The sequence below is a fragment of the Papaver somniferum genome, chromosome 2, assembly GCF_003573695.1.
Source record: "Papaver somniferum cultivar HN1 chromosome 2, ASM357369v1, whole genome shotgun sequence".
Taxonomy (NCBI): domain Eukaryota; kingdom Viridiplantae; phylum Streptophyta; class Magnoliopsida; order Ranunculales; family Papaveraceae; genus Papaver; species Papaver somniferum.
The window spans coordinates 110,734,365-110,755,668 of record NC_039359.1 but is presented as its reverse complement, the minus strand read 5'-3'; the positions used below and the strand labels follow the sequence as shown (position 1 = coordinate 110,755,668).

The 21,304-nt window shown below is 41.2% G+C and overlaps 1 pseudogene; it reads left to right on the top strand.

Moving 5' to 3' along the window:
- The first annotated feature begins 11,542 nt into the window (after positions 1 to 11,542).
- Positions 11,543 to 11,642, top strand: LOC113354697 (annotated as a pseudogene).
- The last annotated feature ends 9,662 nt before the right edge of the window (positions 11,643 to 21,304 follow it).

Here is a 21,304-nt window from a genome sequence, read left to right as displayed (position 1 = left end):
TGTTAGAAGTTATGAGGCTCCCGAAGAAGCCTACGTGTAAGGTTCCGAAGGTATCTTCGTCGGCTGATCCTCCCCCGCGAATGGATCATCTTGACGTTATTGCATCTCCTCCTCCTGAGGATTCTGAGGTACCTGCTGGGACTGAGATGGCTATGGTCCCTGAGGAGTCTGCGGACCCTGAGGTTGAAGAAGTTGTTGTTTAAGATCTTCCTCCTCCTCCTCCTCCTCCTCCTCCTCATTATGAGATTTAGAGGCTTCAGCTGCGTGAAAAAGATAGATTTGCTCATCTGTCCATTGCTGAGATTGCTAAGTCTTTTCATCTTCATAAGTTTGATATTTCCTTTGTCAATGGCCCTGATGTTCTCACTGAGTCTCTTATTCGATATTTTCCTTACGATGAGAATAATCTTATGATTAGTGTTGGCCAATTGGCCGCGGGTATGCTCCACCATTTGTTTAGTAGAAAGGATCCTTATATTACGACGTCTTGTCTACCCGGGATGACCTGGAAAATAAGACTCAGGTCCGAGGAGTTATGCAGTATACTGGTAATTACTGGTGTGCCCTTCGTGAGAGTTGGTATCGTAGCAAGGAAAAGACTATTTTGAAGTCCTATGATCCCTTTACTGAAGAGAGATCCAAGCAGGAGCATTATACCCCTGCCAACTTCAATGCTACATATGCCGATGCTATTCAGAAAAGTAACCTTCTACATTGGAGTGTTGGCCCTCGTCGCATTCATATTACTGCTAGGCAGATTAGGGAAGGTAATAGCCTTCGCTTGATGGAGGAGATTGATAAGACTGGTTTGACTACCGTCCCTTATTCTGTTAGGCTGCCTTTTCCGAAGTATGATCACATCCGTCTTGATCATGATGACCATTGGGATCGTACTCCTCTTCGTGTGGTTGGTCTTTGGGCCTATGGTTTCACCACCGCAGATCCTTATGTCCCTCGTTCAGCTCGTTCTTTGCCCGAGAAGTATGATGGGTACAGGCCTTGGATTTTTAATCCTGTTGCTTCTCATGAGGTACCTTCTTGTCTGCTTTGGTGTCTTTGTCTGCTTTGATATCTTTGTCTGATTTTATGATAGTTTTCGTTTGCAGACTTCCCATGCTTCTTCTGCTGGGACTGCTCCAGGATCTGCTGGTAACTCTGTAGCCACAAGGACTAGGAAGAGAAAGGATTTGGTTGAAACACCTGCGGAAGTAAGGATCATTATCATACCTTTGTGTTTGTAAGTTCCATAGTGCCTTGCCCCTGATTCTTAGCTGACACATGTGTTCCTTTATAGTCTTCCCATAGGAAGGGTAAATTGAAGACTGTTATTGATATTGATGCTTTGGATGAGGATCCTAAGGATGCTGGCGAGGTACCAGGTGACGAAGACATAGAGGATATCGAGGATACTGGCCTCACCCCTCATTTGGATGATATTGAGGAGGATTTTGCCAAATATAACCCTAGTCCCATCCGAGCTGCCTAAGTTGAGGGTGAGAACCTTCTTGTTAGTACTGGTGCTCAATTGGTCGAGCATGTTAGTGTCCAAGGCCCTGCTCCTACATTTTCTTTGAAGATGCCTTTGTTCTCTTCTCCTATCAAAGCATTTCCCGCTATTTTTGCGCTGCTGGAGCTGCTGTTGTGGCTTCTAAGAGTCTCCCATCGTCTCCTGCCACCTCCCTTCAGTCAAGCGGTTCGTTTGCTAAGGTTGCTACCCCTACGGTGAGGGATGGTAGTTCAGACTCGTAGCCGAAGAAGAAGGTTGTGATTTCACTAGAAGCTTCTCCTTCAATGTTTCTCCTGCTTCACTAGGGAGTGCTCAGTCTGTCTCTAATGCCCCTGTTAGCAAAGCTATTGGACCCTCACCTTCGTCACCAGACTGGACCGTACTGGGTAATCTTCCTTCTTCCAGTGACATGGATTTGGGCGGTTCTCAAGTTCTTCCTTCTGTTCCTAGCACATTCACCATGCCGTATATTCGTCGTGGTGAGGGTTCAGCAGTCGTGCCCCATGTCCGTCAAACGAACGAGTGAGTTTCTGCTGAATCTAGCCAAGGTAAGCTGTCGGAGAGCTTGAGCTTAGGTAGTTCTCATGACGCTATTCTTGAAGCCATCTTGCGGGATTCCGAGGGTCCCTTTTCTGTTGGAGTTTATCATCATCATCTTGGTATTTCTTTCGAGATTGCTTCGCAGCTGGATGTGCTATCTGCTTAGTATCGTGCAGCTCAAGACTTGTTCTTTGACCCTGATTGCCTTCTCTCCAGTCAGAGGTTTGGTGAGATCCGCAGGGGTAGCATCCAAGAGATAGAGGCTTTCATGGACACCTACGCCAATTTCCTCCCTCGTCTTTCAGCATTCTCAGTAAGTGATTCTCACCTTATTGTTTTTCTTCTTAATTTGATCTTCCGTCCGCTCTTATACTCCTTCTTTTGCAGCTTTTCAAGCAGATCGATGTTGGCTACACCTTATTCAAGGTTTATAGAGCTAAGTGTACTCATTTGAGTGCCCTGTTGGAACGCGCTCGTTAAGAATATGCGCTTTCTATTGCACAACAGCCTTCGTCGAGTGATGTTGCTTTTGTTGCTAAGATATCTTCGTTGGAGGACGATCTGAGAAAGACTCAGAGATCTCTGGAAGCTTGCTTATTGGCTCTTGAGAGAGCTAATAATGCTGCCAAGGTTGCTGAGAATGGGAGCAAAGCTGCTGATTCTTCCTTAGTCGCTGAGTCCTCTAAAGTCATATGTTTTTTATTCATCTCCATAGCTTTTTCTTCATTTTCGGTTACATAGTCCTAAGACAACCTTCGTCTGTCATCCGGTAGCTCTAGTGAACTTAGGTATCTCCAAGATCAAGTGGCCAAGTTAACCTCCGAAGTTTGGTATTATCAAAAGAAATCTGATAGGCTGATGAACGTAACCGTTCATAATGAGGCCCAACTTTCCCTTGAGTCTGCTCATAATCCGGACTTAGTGAAGCAGATGGCTTTGCTTCGTAAGGAGTGCGACGAATCCCTTAACTGGAAGGAGAGTCTCATTTTAAAGCAAAAGGAGGATATTTCCTTAGTCGATAAACGTTTCTCAGATCAAGAAATTATTCGCAAGAAGTATCATGCCGATTTTGAAGATGCATGTGCTTCCTTAGCTAAGGTCACTGTTGAACGTAATGTCTTGACTTCTGAGGTCTGTTACCTTAAGAACAAACTTGTAGATGCCAGCTCCGTGCCTTCTTCCATGTCTCATGCATATTTAGTAAAAAGGTTTGAAGAGTTAGAGAGTGTGTACCAAGCTTTATCCTCTGAGAATGCTTCGCTCCGGATAGAAAGGGATACCCTTGTGGAAGATCTTGATGCGGCTGAGGTGGATCTTGCTGAGGATCAACATAGTTTAGAAGAATCCCTTAGCCATGCCGGAGGTAGCTTAGGATAATTATTTTTTCGTAGCTTCCTTTGTGTCTTCAAATTCTTTTCCTTGTTGCTGATACCCTTCGTATCCGCAGGTCTCCAGAAGCAGTTGGTGGGTGCAAATGCCAAGATTAGCCGCCTTAAGGGTCAAATATCTGCGTTGGAAATATCTCGCCAGTTTGATGCCGCTGCTAAGTTCAAGGCTGAGACGCTTCAGCAAGCTAATGATCAGCTTAGCGCTCAGATGATAGAGCTCCGCCAGAAGTATTCTTCGGATCTAGAGGCTCAGGCTTCACATATGAAGGTGCAATTTGAGCGTTATGCCATTGATTACATCAATGATGCCTTTACGGAGGCTGAGCTCCAGGATGAGGGACTTGTCTTTCCCCATCTTCCTTACCCATGATCACGTTATGCTGGATTTGTTTCCAACTGAACTTTTTTGTTGTATTATGCCCCCAGATGAGGGGCCTTTGCTGTCTCCTTTTCTTGAAACAACTCTTTATTACATTCTGAACCTTTGTCATCTGCAACTTTTAAGACATGTTAGTCGTATTTTGGTAACACTATTATGGTACCTTTATTATTACATGAATATATGTAGACGTGTTGTGTCTAATCATTTGTACATTCGAGTCATCACAAGGTGCTAAGGTATTCTTAACATTTGGTGGAACATTCATCATCCTACCTGGTGTGATTTGTAGACAGTGGTAAAAGTGGTTCGATTCTCAGACTTGTGAAGGATATTAATTAGACTTAAATTCTAATATTAAAATAGAAAACTCACTAAAAATTATGGCAAACTCAATCAAAGTTGATATCAATATTAAAGAACACTAAGGCTAAGATTCCACTATTTTCCAAATTCAAAGTGATTTAATCCAATATTTATATTCATGCAATTTTTTCGTTCAATTTGATTCTAAACTATTGCAACAAGTAGATTCTCAAAATAACAAGTGTAAATCCGAAGCATAGAACATCAAAAACCTAGGTCCAAGCATGCTCTATCTAAAGAAATAACAATTGCTTAACAAGAATCATTCAAACAATTTTCACTCAAGGCAAAACAATCATAAAAATAATTGCCATAAATAAATAAATAAGAATATACCACTTTTTGTTGGAAAAATAGCTTCCTCTATCGCCTCAGCAATGGGGTTTAGATCCTCATATTAATCACTTGCTCAAAATACATGTTTGTTGCTAAAAAGTTGATTAAAAGAGTGAAAGGTGTAAAGCAGTTGATTTGCAACAGCGTAAAAGTGTTACAGATCTCTGGTACAAAGAGGAATAATGATTACTGATTTATATAAACGTTATTTATCTTATGTTGTTGAACAACGACACTGTTCTGCGACTGTGCCTCGTGCGTCAATGTTCTTCGCGTTCTTGAGCTGTGCAGCAGCAGTAGAAACAGAGTTTGATAAAACTATGATTTCTTCTTCTCTGGCTCTCCTCAGGTCCCCAAACTCGACACCCCTTCTATATGACCCAAACAATCTATTTATATCAAAAATACCGATTAAATCTCTCCCAAATCTTCCAAAATCTCTTCCCCTCTCTTTACGAAAAAGTTGCGGCAAGTTCTTGTTTTAGAATTTCTACGCGTTTATGAGCTTTCCTTTTTATTCTAAACTCTTCCTGAGATAGATACAAATCTTTTCATATATTTCTGTTGTGATAAAAATCCGTCGATTGAGCCCAGTCTAATCGATTTCAATACCCATATCAGATTCCTAGACCCATAAGGAGTCTATCCTATGAAAATCAGAGGTTTAGTCGACCTCAAACTCTTCCAAATCAAGAACCCTAATATGTTCTTCACTGTCAGGATATTTCCCGCCAAAACTTATAATTCAAATGTAGAAGATGGTCGCCCCTATCCAGAGTAGGGGTGCGATTATCAGATGCCTGGAAATGTGATGCCCCTTAGTAATTAGGTTACCCCTTATCCAAAGTGAGGGTACGAATAGCAAATGTCCTCCCATGAACGCAAAAAATACTTTTCGAGCCAATTTCGCCGCAAAATCTTATTTTTCCAAAAACACCTACAAAGACATAAAAAGCCAAAATAAATACAAAATCGAGCACTAATAATATATATAATTGAGATTATATCAGACACAAAAATGTGTCTATCAAATACCCCCAAACCTATTATTTGCTAGTCCTCGAGAAAAAACAAAATCCTAACTCACTGTCACAGGCATCGTCGATTGCATTTACCGTATGCAATAAGCCTTTAAACCCCTAGGTGTCTCTAGTGGCGGAGTGTTGTCTCCGGAGGGCTTACCCAAGGTATACCCACAAAACCTTTATACTCCAGACCCTAGTTATCTACACAGAACCTTGGAAGGCACTAAAGAATCTCCTTGGTTGGCATACTTATTGACTACATGAGGAAGTACCCTGATGCAAAATTTCAATTGTTGTAAACGAGTTCGCACTCAAGAATACTAAAATTCATATGAAGTGATGGAGCTCTACTCAGATAGTCGCACTATGGACATCAATATCCGGAGTCAAAATTAATCACATGGATAGATCAAGAAGATGGATATAGAAAAACATAGATGGTTTTGATGTTTACTAGGTGAACGGTGTTTCTCATATCTGTCTGAAGGCCTCCGCCAAAATAAACCTATCCTAATGGACGGAGATACTAGTCTGACTAATATCAACACACTGGCATATACAAGGGAACCAGTGATTGGTAATCCTAACTCTAGGTCAACACAACTAGTATATACAAGGGCTCCAGTGGTCGACTTTATTGAATTTATTCCAGTTGGTCTGATCTCAATCTCTCTCTCTTTTTTTTTTTTTTGTATCTCAATCACTCTAATTCACCCTAGCATTGGTAACAACTTGAATCGTGAGCCCCACCTAATCACTTAGAGAAACATAGTTTAAAAACAAAACAAAATAAAAACAGAAGAGAAAAGGACTTAACGGGATATGGTGAAACTATCATGTTATTTCTAACAACTGAGCTCTATTATTTTATGAATAGACTCTTTAGATGTTGCTATCTAGTCAGATTGGTTCCTCAACTCCTACAACCAAAATGCTTCAATCCACTTAGATTGGTTAGTGCCATCCTTAATAGGGATAAATTTCTAGGCTCTGGAGTTTATTTATTGCAACGAAAAGGTAACAAAAAGTTCTACCCCACCCCCAAACTTAAATCTAACATTGTCCTCAATGTTTCTAATCAAATAACAGTACCAAAAATATAAGTAACATGAGAAAATAGTAAAGAGAAGTCGGAAAGATAGTACCTGGGAATTGTAACCAAAAACCTACAAAAATATTATACTACATACAAAATCGCCTCGATGGTCAATCAAGGTAAACAGGGTCCTCCAGAGGGACCTCCTAAACATCACTTGTAGGAAAAGGCTTTAAAAAGGGCTTCAATCACTGACCGTTAACCTTCGAAGAACTACTACCATCTGGTGTCTCAATCTCAACAACGTCATGAGGAAAAAACAGTACGGACCACAAAAGGAACGGTCCACCGAGAGCGCAACTTCCCGGGGAATAGATGCAAACGAGTATCATACAGAAGAATTTTTTGACCTGGAGAAAATGACTTTCGTAAAATATTCCTATCATGAACAATTTTTATTTTGTTCTTATACTCCTTAGCACAATCGTATGCATCTCTACGAATCTCGTCAAACTCATTGAGCTGGAGCTTTCTTTGAGCTCCTGCCTTGTCAAGTGAAAAGTTTAAGTTCTTAATAGCCCAATAGGCTCGATGCTCTAACTCAACAGGCAGGTGACATGCCTTGCCAAACACTAAACGATAAGGTGACATTCCAATGGGTGTCTTAAACGCAGTACGGTAAGCCCATAAGGCATCAGTAAGCCTCGACGACCAGTCTTTCCTATTTGGATTAACTGTTTTCTCTAGAATACGTTTAATTTCCCTATTGGAAACCTCTACCTGACCACTAGTCTGAGGGTGATATGGGGTTGCTACTTTATGGGTAATACCGTATTGTTTCATTAAAAGAGAAACGGTCTATTACAAAAGTGTGAACCTCCATCACTAATTATAGCTCGCGGCGTACCAAAATGTAAGTATATTCTCTTTCAAAAACTGGACTACGACCCTGTGGTCATTCGTTTTACACGGAACCGCCTCAACCCACTTAGACACATAGTCTACAGCGACAAGTATGTAAAGATAACCAAACGAAATAGGAAATGGACCCATAAAATCAATGCCCCACACATCAAAGACCTCAATCACTAAAATAGGGTTCAAAGGCATCATATTTCTACGGGAAATGGTTCCTAACTTCTGGCAACGCTCACAAGAAACACAATGACTATGGGAATCTTTAAACAAGAAGGCCAGTAAAATCCACACTGCAAAATCTTAGCAGCAGTCTTCTTAGCACTAAAATGACCCCCACATGCATGTTCATGACAAAAGGAGATAATACTAGACTGGTCACTCTCAGATACACATCTCCTAATAATCTGGTCCGGACAATACTTAAACAGATAAGGATCGTCCCAAAAGAAATGCTTAACCTCGGCTAAAAACCTAGAACGATCTTGCTTACCCCAATGTTGAGGGTTCGACCAGTAACAAGATAATTCACTATATTTGCATACCAAGGTGATTGGGAAACAGAGAACAATTGTTCATCAGGAAAGCTATCCCTTATAGGAAGGGAATCACTAGGGGAACTAACAACTAGCCTAGACAAGTGGTCTGCTACTACATTTCTGCACCCTTTTTTGTCTCTAATGTCTGGGGAAAATTCCTGTAACAATAGGATCCATCTAATCAATCTAGGTTTGGTATCCTTCTTAGATAAAAGGTATTTCAAAGCAGCATGATCTGTATAGATTATGATCTTAGAACCTAATAGGTAGGACCTAAACTTATCCAAGGCAAACACGATGGCTAAAAGTTCCTTCTCGGTAGTTGTAGTTCATTTGGGCATCATTCAGAGTTTTGCTAGCATAATAAATCACATGAAGTAATTTGTTTTCTCGTTGTCCTAAACGACCTATAGCATAATCTGAAGAATCACACATAATCTCAAAGGGTAGGTTCCAGTTAGGTGCCTGGACTATCGGGCAGTAGTGAGTAAAGTTTTAAGCTTCTCAAAAGCCTCTAAACAAGCATCATCAAAGACAAACTTAACATCTTTTGCAAGCAAATTGCAAAGAGGTCTAGAAATCAAGCTAAAATCCTTAATGAATCGACGGTAAAAACCTGCATGCCCTAGGAATGACCTAATATCTTTTACGGTTTTTGGGACCTGTAAAGTCTTAATAAGGTCAACTTTGGCTTTGTCTACCTCTATACCCTTTGAAGAGACGATGTGCCCTAACACAATTCCTGATTTAACCATGAAATGGCATTTTTCCCAATTAAGCACTAAATTTTTTTCCTTACACCTAGTCAACACTAATGTCAAATGATGCAAGCACTCATCGAAAGATGAACCAAACACTGAAAAATCATCCATAAAGACCTCTAAAACCGTTCTACCATATCAGAAAATATGCTCATCATACAACGCTGAAAAGTTGCAGGGGCATTACATAGCCCGAAAGGCATGCGTCTATACGCAAAGGTACCAAAGGGACAGGTAAAATGGTTTTCTCTTGGTCTTCTGGGGCAATAACGATCTGATTATAACCGGAGTAGCCATCTAAGAAGCAATAGTGACTATGTCCAGCTAATCGCTCTAGCATTTGGTCGATAAAAGGAAGGGGAAAGTGATCCTTCCTTGTGACCTTGTTCAATTTCCTATAGTCAATACACACACACGCCATCCCGTGGTCACTCGGGTTGGGATTAATTCATTATTATCATTCTGGACTACAGTGATACCTGATTTCTTGGGGACAACCTGAACAGGGCTGACCCACTTACTGTCTGAAATTGGGTAAATAATACCCGCATCTAACAACTTAAGCACCTCTTTTGAACTACCTCTTTCATGTTAGGGTTCAGTCGACGTTGCATCTCCCTAGAAGGTTTGGAGTCTTCCTCTAAATGAATCTGATGCATACACACAGTAGGACTTATACCCTTAATGTCTGCTATAGTCCACCCTAAAGCTTCCTATTTTATGTCTTGAAGTACATTTACTAGCCTACTTTCCTGATCACTATCCAAATTGGAAGCTACAATCACAGGTAAAGTCTCAGATGGGCCTAAAAACACATACTTTAGAGTATCGGGTAGTGGTTTAAGGTCCAACTTTGGGGGCTCTTCTAAAGAAGGAATTAGGGTAGTCTCAGAAACTGGTAACGGTTCGAACCTAGCTTTCCATCTATCAGTGTCTAACACAGGGGTAGAATCTAATAGAGCATTCACCTGTTCAATAGTGCTATCGTCGTCAAAATCTAAACCAAAATGGGATAGACAACTTTCTAATGGGTCTTCAGACAAATGTTTGGTAATGACTCCTGAACTAAGGCTTCTATCATGTTCACCTCTCAACACATGTGTCATCTAGCTCATGAGGTTGCTTACTGACATTAAAAATGTTCATCTCCATAGTCATATTACCAAAAGATAAACTCATCACACCATTTCGACAGTTAATGATCGCATTAGACGTAGCTAAAAATGGGCGACCTAAAATCACAGGTATCTGGTTCTCTGGGTCAGGGACAGGTTGGGTATCTAGGACCACGAAATCCACTGGATAAATAAACTTGTCGACCTCAATAAGAACATCCTCGATAACACCTCGAGGGATTTTAACAGACCTATCAGCTAACTGCAGTGTCATCTGAGTAGGTTTCATTTCACCAAGTCCTAGCTGTAAGTATACATGGAATGGCAGTAAGTTCACACTGGCTCCTAAGTCAAGTAAAGCTTTTTCTACCCGGAAGTTACCTATTGTGCAAGCAATGGTAGGAGAACCTGGGTCTTTGTACTTTGGAGTTGTGGTGTTCTGAATGATTGAACTTACGTGACTAGCTAAAAAGGCTTTCTTATGGACGCTAAGTTTTCGCTTTCGCGTACACATATCCTTAAGGAACTTGGCATAAGCAGGAATTTGCCTAATTGCATCTAATAAGGGAAGGTTTATGGTAACTTGCTTAAAAACCTCCACTATGTCATTAAAGTTCGATTCCTTCTTTGTTGGTACTAATAGCTGAGGAAATGGGGCTCTAGGCCTAAAATCAGACCTTTCAGGAACCGAATTCACATCATCAGAAACTTTATCAGTCTCTTCAGCTACTGGTCCTGAGAGGTGAGATCCTGAGGGGTGAACTACAGTATGTTCACTATCGGGCATGGTTACCTTATTGTCTACAACTCTACCACTTCTAAGGGTTCTAACAACATTCAATTGATTCGATGGTTTTGCACCTAATTCATGAACTCCTCTAGGGTTGGGTTGTGTTTGACTAGGAAACTTACCTTTTTCTCTCAAAGAATCACTTATCAGACCAACCTGGGTTTTTAACTCGGAAATAGCCTGACTATTTTCTTGTCCTATCCTGTTACTAGCTTGTAGACTCTGTTCTACGGATAACTGAATTTTGCAGTTTGCTGAGTTAACAAGGCGAGAGATTCCTCTAAACTTAGGATTTTCTTATCTGACTGATTCTGAAACTGAGCTAGTCCTGAAGGATTCTTAGTATAGCCAAAACCTGGGGGAGCATTAGAATTACTAAACTGACCTTGACTTTGGCCCTTAGACCACGAAAGGTTCGGATGGTTTCTCCAACCAGGATTATAGGTTTCTGAATATGGGTCAATCTTTTGACGGTTATCAAATCTAGTGTTATTATAAAGAGCATTGGCCTGCTCTTCAATATTCTGGCCTTCCCAAAAAGGCTCCACTCTACCACTAGTCTGGCCCACTTCTAAGGCTTCTAACCTTTTTGCTATAGCACAATTTTGGCATCTGATTCATAGCCTCCTTCTACCCTATTAACGTTTCCTCTACTTAAAAGAATTGTTTTCTGGGGTGCCCTACTATTTTCCCATTGCTGGGTTTTTTCGGCGATTTCATTAAAAAATTCCATCGCCGCATCAACAGTTTGGTTTTCAAATCCACCAGTGCATAGAGACTCAACCATGGTCGTTGTGGAATAATCTAAACCCTCATAAAGGATCTGAACTAGCCTAACCTTTTCTAAACCATGATGAGGACACTGGGATAATAAATCATTGAACCTTTCCAAATACCTATATAAAGATTCTCCCTCTTGTTGTGAAAATGTGCATATTTGCGTCCTAATAGACGATGTTTTGTGCCTAGGGAAAAACTTATTGAAAAAGGCAGATGTAAGTTGTTCATATGTCTCAATTGACTCGGAGTCCAAACTATACAGCCACGACTTGGCCTTATCTTTCAGGGAAAATGGGAATAACCTAAGTTTCAAAGCATCATCATCTAAGCCTCTAATTCTTAGAGTACTACAAATTTCCTCAAAATCCCTAACATGGTAATAAGGGTTTTCATTTTCTTTCCCTAAAAAGATTGGGAGCATCTGTAAGGTCCCAGGTTTCAGTTCATAGGGTGCCTCCGTTTCAGCTAACTTAATACACGAAGGACGGGTAGTCCTAGTTGGATTCAACAAAGCTTTCAAAGTTGCCATTTCTGGCGCTATCGGAGCAACAGGATTCTCTCCTCAGTCAAAGACGTTCAAAAACAGACTCTTCAAAAGCGGACTTTCTAGATTAAGGTAATCGAGACGCTTCGAACTACTAGGTTTCTCTTTAACAAATCTACCTAGTGCGTCTCTTTTACGTTCAGGCATACAATAGAATTTTCTAAATTGGAAGGGTAAGCAAACACAGATCAAGGCCGACTCAACCAAATCAAACCTATTGATTTCTAGCAAACAAAAAGCATGATGGCTCCACTTAGATTGTTTCTAGACCAGCTTCTAATCCTTCGAACGGGAATTCGTTACAATTTAAGCAAACCCCTCTGGAATCAATCCGAGTTAACGTAAGTTGAATAGAGGCGAGGGAAGCTCGGTGGAGCTTTGATACCCAAGGCCTCACCGGTATTACAAGGCGGCGCAGTCACGCATTCAACTTACAGAAACCGTCAAGAACTTCGAAGTATGCTTAAAAGAGTAACCAATATTTTTCGAATGACTTTCCTGTTAAGCTCGTTACCCTATCGGTCTCGTTCTAGTCAAAATTTTAGGCTTAGGTTCGCGTAGGTTACGTGTTCCTAAAGCGGGCAAGAAGAGAACGGTGATGAAATCCGAACCCTTATCTTGTATGGCCAGGCCTTGCCCTTTACTAGAAAAATAAATGTCCGTATTCAGTCCTCAACATATATGCATACGAAGGAGTCCAGTAACTCGCTGACAGGGGATTCGCGAGTGTTTAGAATCTTACCTCCCGTTCCAGACGGGGGATGAATCGGTTGTAGTCGACTCGGGCCACTGACTCCGATGTCTAGTGTACGAACCCAAGGTGCAGAGACAATATCGTAATTGTCCTCCTTCTCTGCAAACAGTTTATATTTAAAGTACCCTTCCGTAGGGTAATAAAAAAATAATGTCCAAAGTCCAAAAGTCCAAAAAATAAAGAAAAATTACAAAAATAATAAACCCTAATACAGTTTTTTTTTTAAAAGAAAATAAACAAACCCTAAACTAAAATTGTCTAAAATAAAATTGTCTTCTTTTCTGTTCTTTTTGCTTTAATCTTTAGCTCCAAGTCTTTATGAAATCACCAAACTCTTTGGCTCAATTTTCTTTATGATCCAGAACCTGTAGACACAAGATAAATACCCAAAAACATAAAAAAGGACAAAAATAATAAAAATAAATAAATAATAAAAACAAAATAAATCTAAAACCCTAAAAACAAGTCCGCGTCGGCGGCGCCAAAAATTGGTGTGATTTTTCGATAGTGGTAAAAGTGGTTCGATTCTCATACTTGTGAAGGATATTAATTAGACTTAAATTCTAATATTAAAATAAGAAACTCACTAAAAATTATAGAAAACTCAATCAAAGTTGATATTAATATTAAAAGAACACTAAGGCTAAGATTCCACTATTTCCCAAATTCAAAGTGATTTAATCCAATATTTATATTCATGCAATTTTTTCGTTCAATTTGATTCTAAATTATTGCAACAAGTAACCTAGGTCCAAGCATGATCTATCAAAAGAAATAACAATTGCTTAACAAGAATCATTCAAACGATTTTCACTTAAGGCAAAATAATCATAAAAATAATTGCGATAAATAAATAAATAAGAATATACCACTTTTTGTTGGAAAAATAGCTTCCTCTATCGCCTCAGCAATGGGGTTTAGCTCCTCATATTAATCACTTGCTCAAAATACATGTTTGTTGCTCAAAAGTTGATTAAAAGAGTGAAAGATGTAAAGCAGCTGATTTGCAACAGCGTAAAAGTGTTACAGATCTCTGGTACAAAGAGGAACAATGATTACTGTTGTATATAAACGTTACTTATCTTCTGTTGTTGAACAACGACACTGTTCTGCGACTGTTCCTCGTGCGTCAATGTTCTTCGCGTTCTTGAGCTGTGCAGCAGCAGCAGAAACATAGTTTGATAAAACTCTGATTTCTTCTTCTCTGGCTCTCCTCAGGTCCCCAAACTCTCGACACCCCTTCTATATGACCCAAATAATCTATTTATATCAAAAATACCGATTAAATCTCTCCCAAATCTTCCAAAATCTCTTCCCCTCTCTTCACGGCAAAGTTGCGGTAATTTCTTGTTTTAGAATTTCTACCCGTTTCTGAAATTTCCTTTTTATTCTAAACTATTTCTTAGATAGATACAAATATTTGGGAAGGTTCATAACACTTTAATCTCTCTAAAATTCCCTAAAACAGGTCACACACGTGACTTTCCATATATTTCTGTTGTGATAAAAATCCGTCGATTGAGCCCAGACTAATCGATTTCAACACCCATATCAGATTCCTAGACCCATAAGGAGTCTATCCTATGAAAATCACAGGTTTAATCGACCTCAAACTCCTCCAAATCAAGAACCCTAATATGTTCTTCACTGCCAAGATATTTCCCGCCAAAACTTATAATTCAATTGTAAAAGATGGTCGCCCCCTATCCAGAGTAGGGGTGCGATTAGCAGCTGCCTGGAAATGGGATGCCCCTTAGTAATTAGGTTACCCCTTATCCAAAGTGAGGGTCTGAATAGCAAATGTCCTCCCATGAACGCAAAAAACACTTTTCGAGCCAATTTCGCCGCAAAATCTTATTTTTCCAAAAACACTTCCAAAGACACAAAAAAGCCAAAATAAATACAAAATCAAGCACTAAAAATGTATAAAATTGAGATTATATCAGACACAAAAATGTGTCTATCACTACCAAAGTATCCTTTGCCCAGAAGGTACCGTGGTGGTGAGGGCTCCTACGTGGGCAATAATTTTCCTGTAACCCTACGCGTTCAGCGCGATGGATGCTTTACTTTGACAAGGTATCTCTCTTTGTAGGATATATTGCTTATTATTTGCCTTTTAGTGGGATTCATTTGCCCTTAGGATCCTAGATTGTCATATGCGCAGTTATGTCGTGCCTTGCCTCATCGTCAATTCTGATGGAGGGTGTCTATTCTAACCCAGCTTGTATTTAATCAACATGTACTTTTTCTTAGAAAAAAGTTTCTTTCATTGATTAGTTAGGTTTATAATACCTTTGATCAGAGATAGAATATGGTGGGCCATTGCCCCTTCCCTTCTTCTCCTGAGTAATAACCATTCACTTGCGGGTAGTACTTCTTTAGGTACATTGCGTTCCAAGGGTGTCGCAATACTTCTCCTTTGAGGTTCCTTAGGTAGTATGAACCTTTCCGGGCAATATCGTGTATGATATAGGGTCCGTCCCATGTTGGAGCTAGTTTTCCCCACTCTTTCTCCCTTTGATATGGTGGTATTTGACGTAGTACGTATTCTTCAACTACAAAGTTTTTAGGAATTATCCGTTTGTTGTATTCGCGAGCTAGCCTTCGTTGGTAATTTACCATCCTATGCAAAGCCACTTCTCGTCTTTCTTCAAGATCATCAATCTTTTCCAGCATAAGATCCATTGTCAGGTTCTTTTCCCATGCCTCTGTTTTCTTTGTTGGCAGTATTATCTCCGTCGGGATGAAGTCTTCGGCTCCGTAGGTTAGCAAGAATGGAGTTTCTCTCGTGGCTGTCCTTCTCGTAGTACGGTAGGCCCATAGGATATTGTGCAGCTGCTCACACCATCTTTTCTTGTATGCCCCCAGCTTCTTTTTTAAGTTCATTACTATTGTCTTGTTTGTGGCCTCCGCTTGCCCATTGCTCTTAGGGTATATTGGAGTAGACTTGTTTTTTTGAATGTTGAATATGTTAAACAACATGTCTATGTTCTTTCCTTCCAACTTCTGTCCATTGTCAGAGACTATGGAGGATGGTATTCCGAACCTGCAGATGATTTGCTCAAACAAGAATTTAAAGACATCTGTGTCCCTAATTCTTTCCAAAGACCTTGCTTTCACCCATTTGGTGAAGTAATCTGTAGCCACGATAAGGTGCCTTCTTTTCTATGTCCCATCTATCAAGGGTCCAACAATGTCAAATCCCCATTTGACGAACGGACATGGGCTGATGACCGAGTTAAGCTCCGTTGCTGGTGCTTTAATCTTCCTGGCAAAGCGTTGGCATCTTTCGCAATGCCTAGATACATTCTTTGCATCTTCGTCCATGCTTAGCCAATAGTATCCTTGCATTTTGGCTTTGATCGCCAAGGACCTTGTTCCACTATGATTGCCAGCTTCTCCGCTGTGTATATCATGAAGTATTTTTCTACCTTCGGTTTGTGAGAGGCACCGCAGCAGAGGTCCAAGAAATGACCTTCTATACAGTATTCCATCTCGTGGGCTATACATTGCTGCCTTTGATTCGAGTTTTAGAGCTTCTTTGACATCTGCGGGTAGGGTACCTTTGTCAAGGTACTGGTGAATTGGGATTCTCCAATCGTCTTCTGCTTCGCCTTCGTTGCTTTCGTCTTACATAGACTGATCTTTGTCAGACTCGTCGGCTTCGTTAACTGGTTCTTCCATTCCTTCATCTTCTTTCGGTTTTTCTGCTTCTCTCATGGCCCTAGGTTGGACCACCAAGGTTTCCTCAACTCCTGAGGTTAGTCCTTCTATCGAAGGCTCATAAATTCTCCTAATTTGGACAGAGGTAGTGTTTCTGTCCCTCAGCATTGATGATATGAATGATAAGGCATCTGCGTGTCTGTTTTCTTTTCGACAGACATGTCTGAATGTGACCTTGTTGATCTTTGATGCATGCTCCTGTGTTAACTTCAGGTACGAAAACAATATTGGATCCAGAGTTTGATATTTGAGCTCGATTTTCCTAATGACCAATTGTGAGTCACTAGTTAAACAAACATCTGATAAGCCCAGCTCATGTGCTAAGCGTAGACCATGTATGACCGCCTCATACTTCGTGATGTTTTTAGTGTATTGTTCGAATTCTAACCTGAAAGCATAGATGAGTCGGCCTCCGGTAGGGGTTGTTATCACAATCCCCTATGCCTGCTCCTTCTCCGTTTGAAGAGGCATCCACGAAGATTTCCCACCTTCGTGAATTTTGCGGTTCGAGGAGGTTTTCTGATTATGGCTTATCTTCCTCCATTCCTGGGATGTCATCTATCTCTGCTTCGTCGATGAGAGGTAGGTCCGCTAGGAAGTCCGCTAAGATTTGTGATTTCTCAGCTTTCCTTGTTTCGAAGATTATGTGAAATTGTTTGATCATGGCATTCCATTTTGCCACTCTTCCAGTTTTCTCCGTGCTATCGAGGATTTGACTTATTTGAGATTTTTTGAAAACTCTAATGGTGTGTTTATCGAAAAATATCCTTAGTTTCTGTGTTGCCACTGCTAAGGCATATATGAGTTGCTCTACCTTGGTGTAATTACGCTCGCTGAACTGAGTGTTTTGCTGACATAGTATACGGGCTTTTCTCCCTGCCCTTGGTCTCGTACCAACACTGCGCTCACAGCGTAGCTTGTTGCTGTTAGGTATAGGGTGAGTATCTCACTTGCCTCTGGATTCTGTAGAATGGGTACGGATGCTAAGTATTCTTTGATCTTGTGAAAGGCTTATTCGCACTCTACGGTCCGCATAAACCTGTTTCTTTCCTTAGCGTATCGAAAAATGTTTTGCATTTATCTGACGATCTTGCTATGAATCTTCCCATGGAAGCTTAAAATTGCATTTATCTTTTGTACTCCTTTTAGAGTTTATGGAGATGGCATCTCCATTATTGCTCTGACCCTTTCGGGCTCTACTTCAATTCCTAGATTAGTTACCAAGTAACCCAAGAATTTTCCAGAGGTAACTCCGAACGTGAATTTGTCCGGGTTCACCTTCATGTGGAAGTTTCTCATGGCTTCGAATATTTCCCTTAGTTCTGAGAGATGGTTTTTTGCTTCTTTGCTTTTGACAAGCGTATCGTCTACGTAGACCTCCAATATTTTGCCTATCCAAGGCTTGAATATTTTGTTTACTAATCGTTGGTACGTTTCCCCCGCGTTTTTTAGTCCAAAAATAATCCTTGTATAACAATACAGGCCTCGTGGGGTAAAGAACGCAGTATGCTCCTGATATTCTTCTGCAAGGGATGTTTGGTTGTATCCTGAGTATCCATCCATAAAGGATAGTCTTTGGTGGCCTTCGGTTGGGTTGACCAGTTGGTCAATGTTTGGCAGTGGGTAGCTGTCCTTGGGGCATGCTTTGTTGAGATTGCTAAAGTCGATGCAAATATGCACGCCTCCATTCTTCTTAGGTACGATTACCATGTTAGATATCCATGTGGGATATTTGACTTCTCGTATGAATCCAGCTGCGAGTAGTTTTTGTAACTCTTTCTCTACCCCTTCGTGGTAGATATCTTCCACTTTATGGATACGTTGTTCAAACGGTGATATCTCAGGTATGAGCCGAAGGTGGTGTGAGACCAAATTCGGATCAATTCCTGGTATGTCTTCCGTTGACCACGCAAAGACGTCTACGTATTCCCTTAGTAACCCTTGTAGTTGCATCTCCTCTTCCTCTTCAAGTAAAGTTCCGATGTTGAGCATTTTTGGTTCTTCCTCCGTTCCGATGTTGATTTTCTTCGTTGGTTCCACCGTTGAACAGGTTTGTTGCTGAGGTCGTTGAGGAGTGTTTTTCTGTAATTGTCATTTGGCGGAGACGTCTGCCCCTGGGGTAGCGGAGGTGCTGGTTTCCAAAGCTGAGATGGATTTGGGTGTTACCGAGGCTCCGTCCTGCATTTCCTTAGTGTTTTCCTTACGTATTTTTCTTTCGTGCTATTGGGAAGCAGTTCTTTCTTCGTTGAGTCTGATTTCCGCTAGATTGCATAGCCTTGCGTCTTGCTGGTCGCCTTTGATTTCCATTTCACCCATAGGTGTAGGAAAGCGTAGGTATTGGTGATATGTCGAAGCTGTTCCTCACAATCTATATAGCCATAGCCTACCTATGATTACATTGTAGGGAGAAGGTGCTTCCACCACGCAGAAGCGTGTGTTGGTTACTAAGGGTCCTGCATGTACCTGCAATACAATTTCCCCCTTTGGTCTAGAGACTACTCTATTAAAACCATATATTGTGCAAGTGGAAGAATTCATTTGCTCTGCGGTCAAACCCATGCGTAGGTAGGGTTCGTAAAATAACACATTTAACGAACTTCCCCCATCAACGAGGACTTTCGTGACATTTCATCCGTGTATTGGAAGAGTGATTACTAATGGATCATTGTGCATTTCAACCTCCTGGTTGAAGTCCTCTGTTGAGAAAGTTAATGTCATGGCCATCCATTCCTCCCAAGTGCTAGTAGGTGGTCCACTTAGCTTGAACACCTCATGGGATTCTATATTCTTTCTATTTCGAGCTAACTCGAGGATATCTTCGAGCATTTATTCTTGACCTCCGTTGGAAAAGGTGATCATGCTGATGTATTTTCCTTCCTTAGGCAGTTCTACCCTTTTCTTTGGGTCTCCTCAGTGTCTGTTGGTTGTAGTTGTACGTACTCCATGAATTTGCCTTCGTCGATGATCTTTGGATCACATTGCGTACGTTGTAGCATGTATCAGTTGTATGCCCATAGTATTAGTGGTATGCACAATACTCCTTGGCCTCCTTCGTTTTTTCTGGTTGTTTTCCCCTAGTATTAGGGTAAGGAAAGCCTGGCTTCGCTCCCTCCTTGCTTAGGATGTGAGAGAAAGTTGTATTTAGCTTCATGTAGATTTTATCCATAAATTCTTCTCTTCCTTTGCCTCTTTTTCTGTCTGTGTATTTGGATCGTTTGTCTCGAGATCTAGTTCTGCCCCCGGCTTCATTTTGTCGCTTAGGTATCTCCAGGATTGGATCCAGAGAGTTGGTTCGCTGCGGAGATGTTGTCGTCTTTGTTTGTGTCATGGGGTTGTCCTTCTGGATTTCTTCGAGTGTGATGTAGCGGTCTTGGACAATCCTGAGATCGCCTTCGAAATCGAGGTCTCTGTTGTGAAGCTCCACGAAGATGGTTGAGGTTTTATCAAGTCCGTACTTATAGCAGTTAATGCTAATTTTTGGATTGACTTTCCCGATTTCTTGGCATGTATTTTTCCACCTGTCTGTGTACTGCATCAATGTCTCCAAGGGTCTGATAGCTAAATCAAATAGCCTATCTAACCCTGCCTTTGTTGATTTGTTGTACATGTATGTCTCCAAAAACACCGTAGATAATTGCTCGAAGGAGTCAATTGAGTTTGTTGGTAAGTTGTCATACCAGGCTAGTGATGATCCCATCAAGCTTGAAGGGAAGTACCTACAGAGTACTACCTCATATCTTTCCCAATGGGCAAGGACACGAGTGTAATACTGTAGGTGGGCTGCGGGATCCGAGGTACCGTTGTATGCTTGGAACGTAGGTACCGGGCATTTCGGAGGGATGGGTTCCCTCAAAACGCGAAAAGATAGTGGGGACGTGGTTGCTTATTGGAGCACTTCTTCTATCCTTGCGCCTGCGTGGACAGTTTTTAGGCCTTGTATCTCCTTCCGCATTTTCTCCATTTGCTCCATAACCATGTTCACATTGTGAGCATCTTTGGAAAATGCTTTGTCGTAGTAGGATTGAGATGTCTTGTATGTTGAGTCCGTTTCGTCCGGACCGTGGTGCGCTTTCCTGGCTCCCTCAGGTTGATTGGCCTTTGGTGGGTTGAGATCCACCCTTCATCTTCCTGATATATCTCCGTTTTCATGCCTCTTTGGTGGAGGGTGAGTTTGGGAACCTTCTATCTGTATGCCCAGCATACCTTTGAGGTTCTGGTTCTCTTGGGCCATCTCGTGCATTGCATCCTCGTTTTCCTTGTTATGGAGTATCAAGGCTGCTATGTGTACCGCCATTTGATCTTCGTTGTGGGCTCCACCTCCCTGAGGAGTGCTGTCGGCTGGATCTTCAGAGTTTTCCGCTCCGTCATCTACAATTGGTGCGTCTGAATCTATCTGTATTGGGGTTAGGTTTCCCAATCCTCTTCCCATATGAGCAAAGGTTCTGGGTAACCCTACGTTGGTCGCAGGTGGCTTTGTAGTGGTAGGATGCTCCGGTAACGGCATGTCGTAGATTGGTTGAGCTCTCGATGTCTGTCACATACCTTCAGCAGGAATAAGTGATTTGTTCGCAATTGTTCGTATTGATATTTCGCTTTCCCCGTCCTCTGCTTCAATCCTTTGATTTGCTTGAGACGGCTTTTGGGATCTTCCTCTTGTGATCTCTGGTCGTGAGCTTGTTGGTACATCATTTGGTTTATGCATGCCTTCGGCTTTTATTATCCTGCGGTCACAGAAAAATGAAGAAATCTGCTACTTGGTACCTTCGTTAAAGTAGCAATTAATGCTCTGACACAGAAGACGGC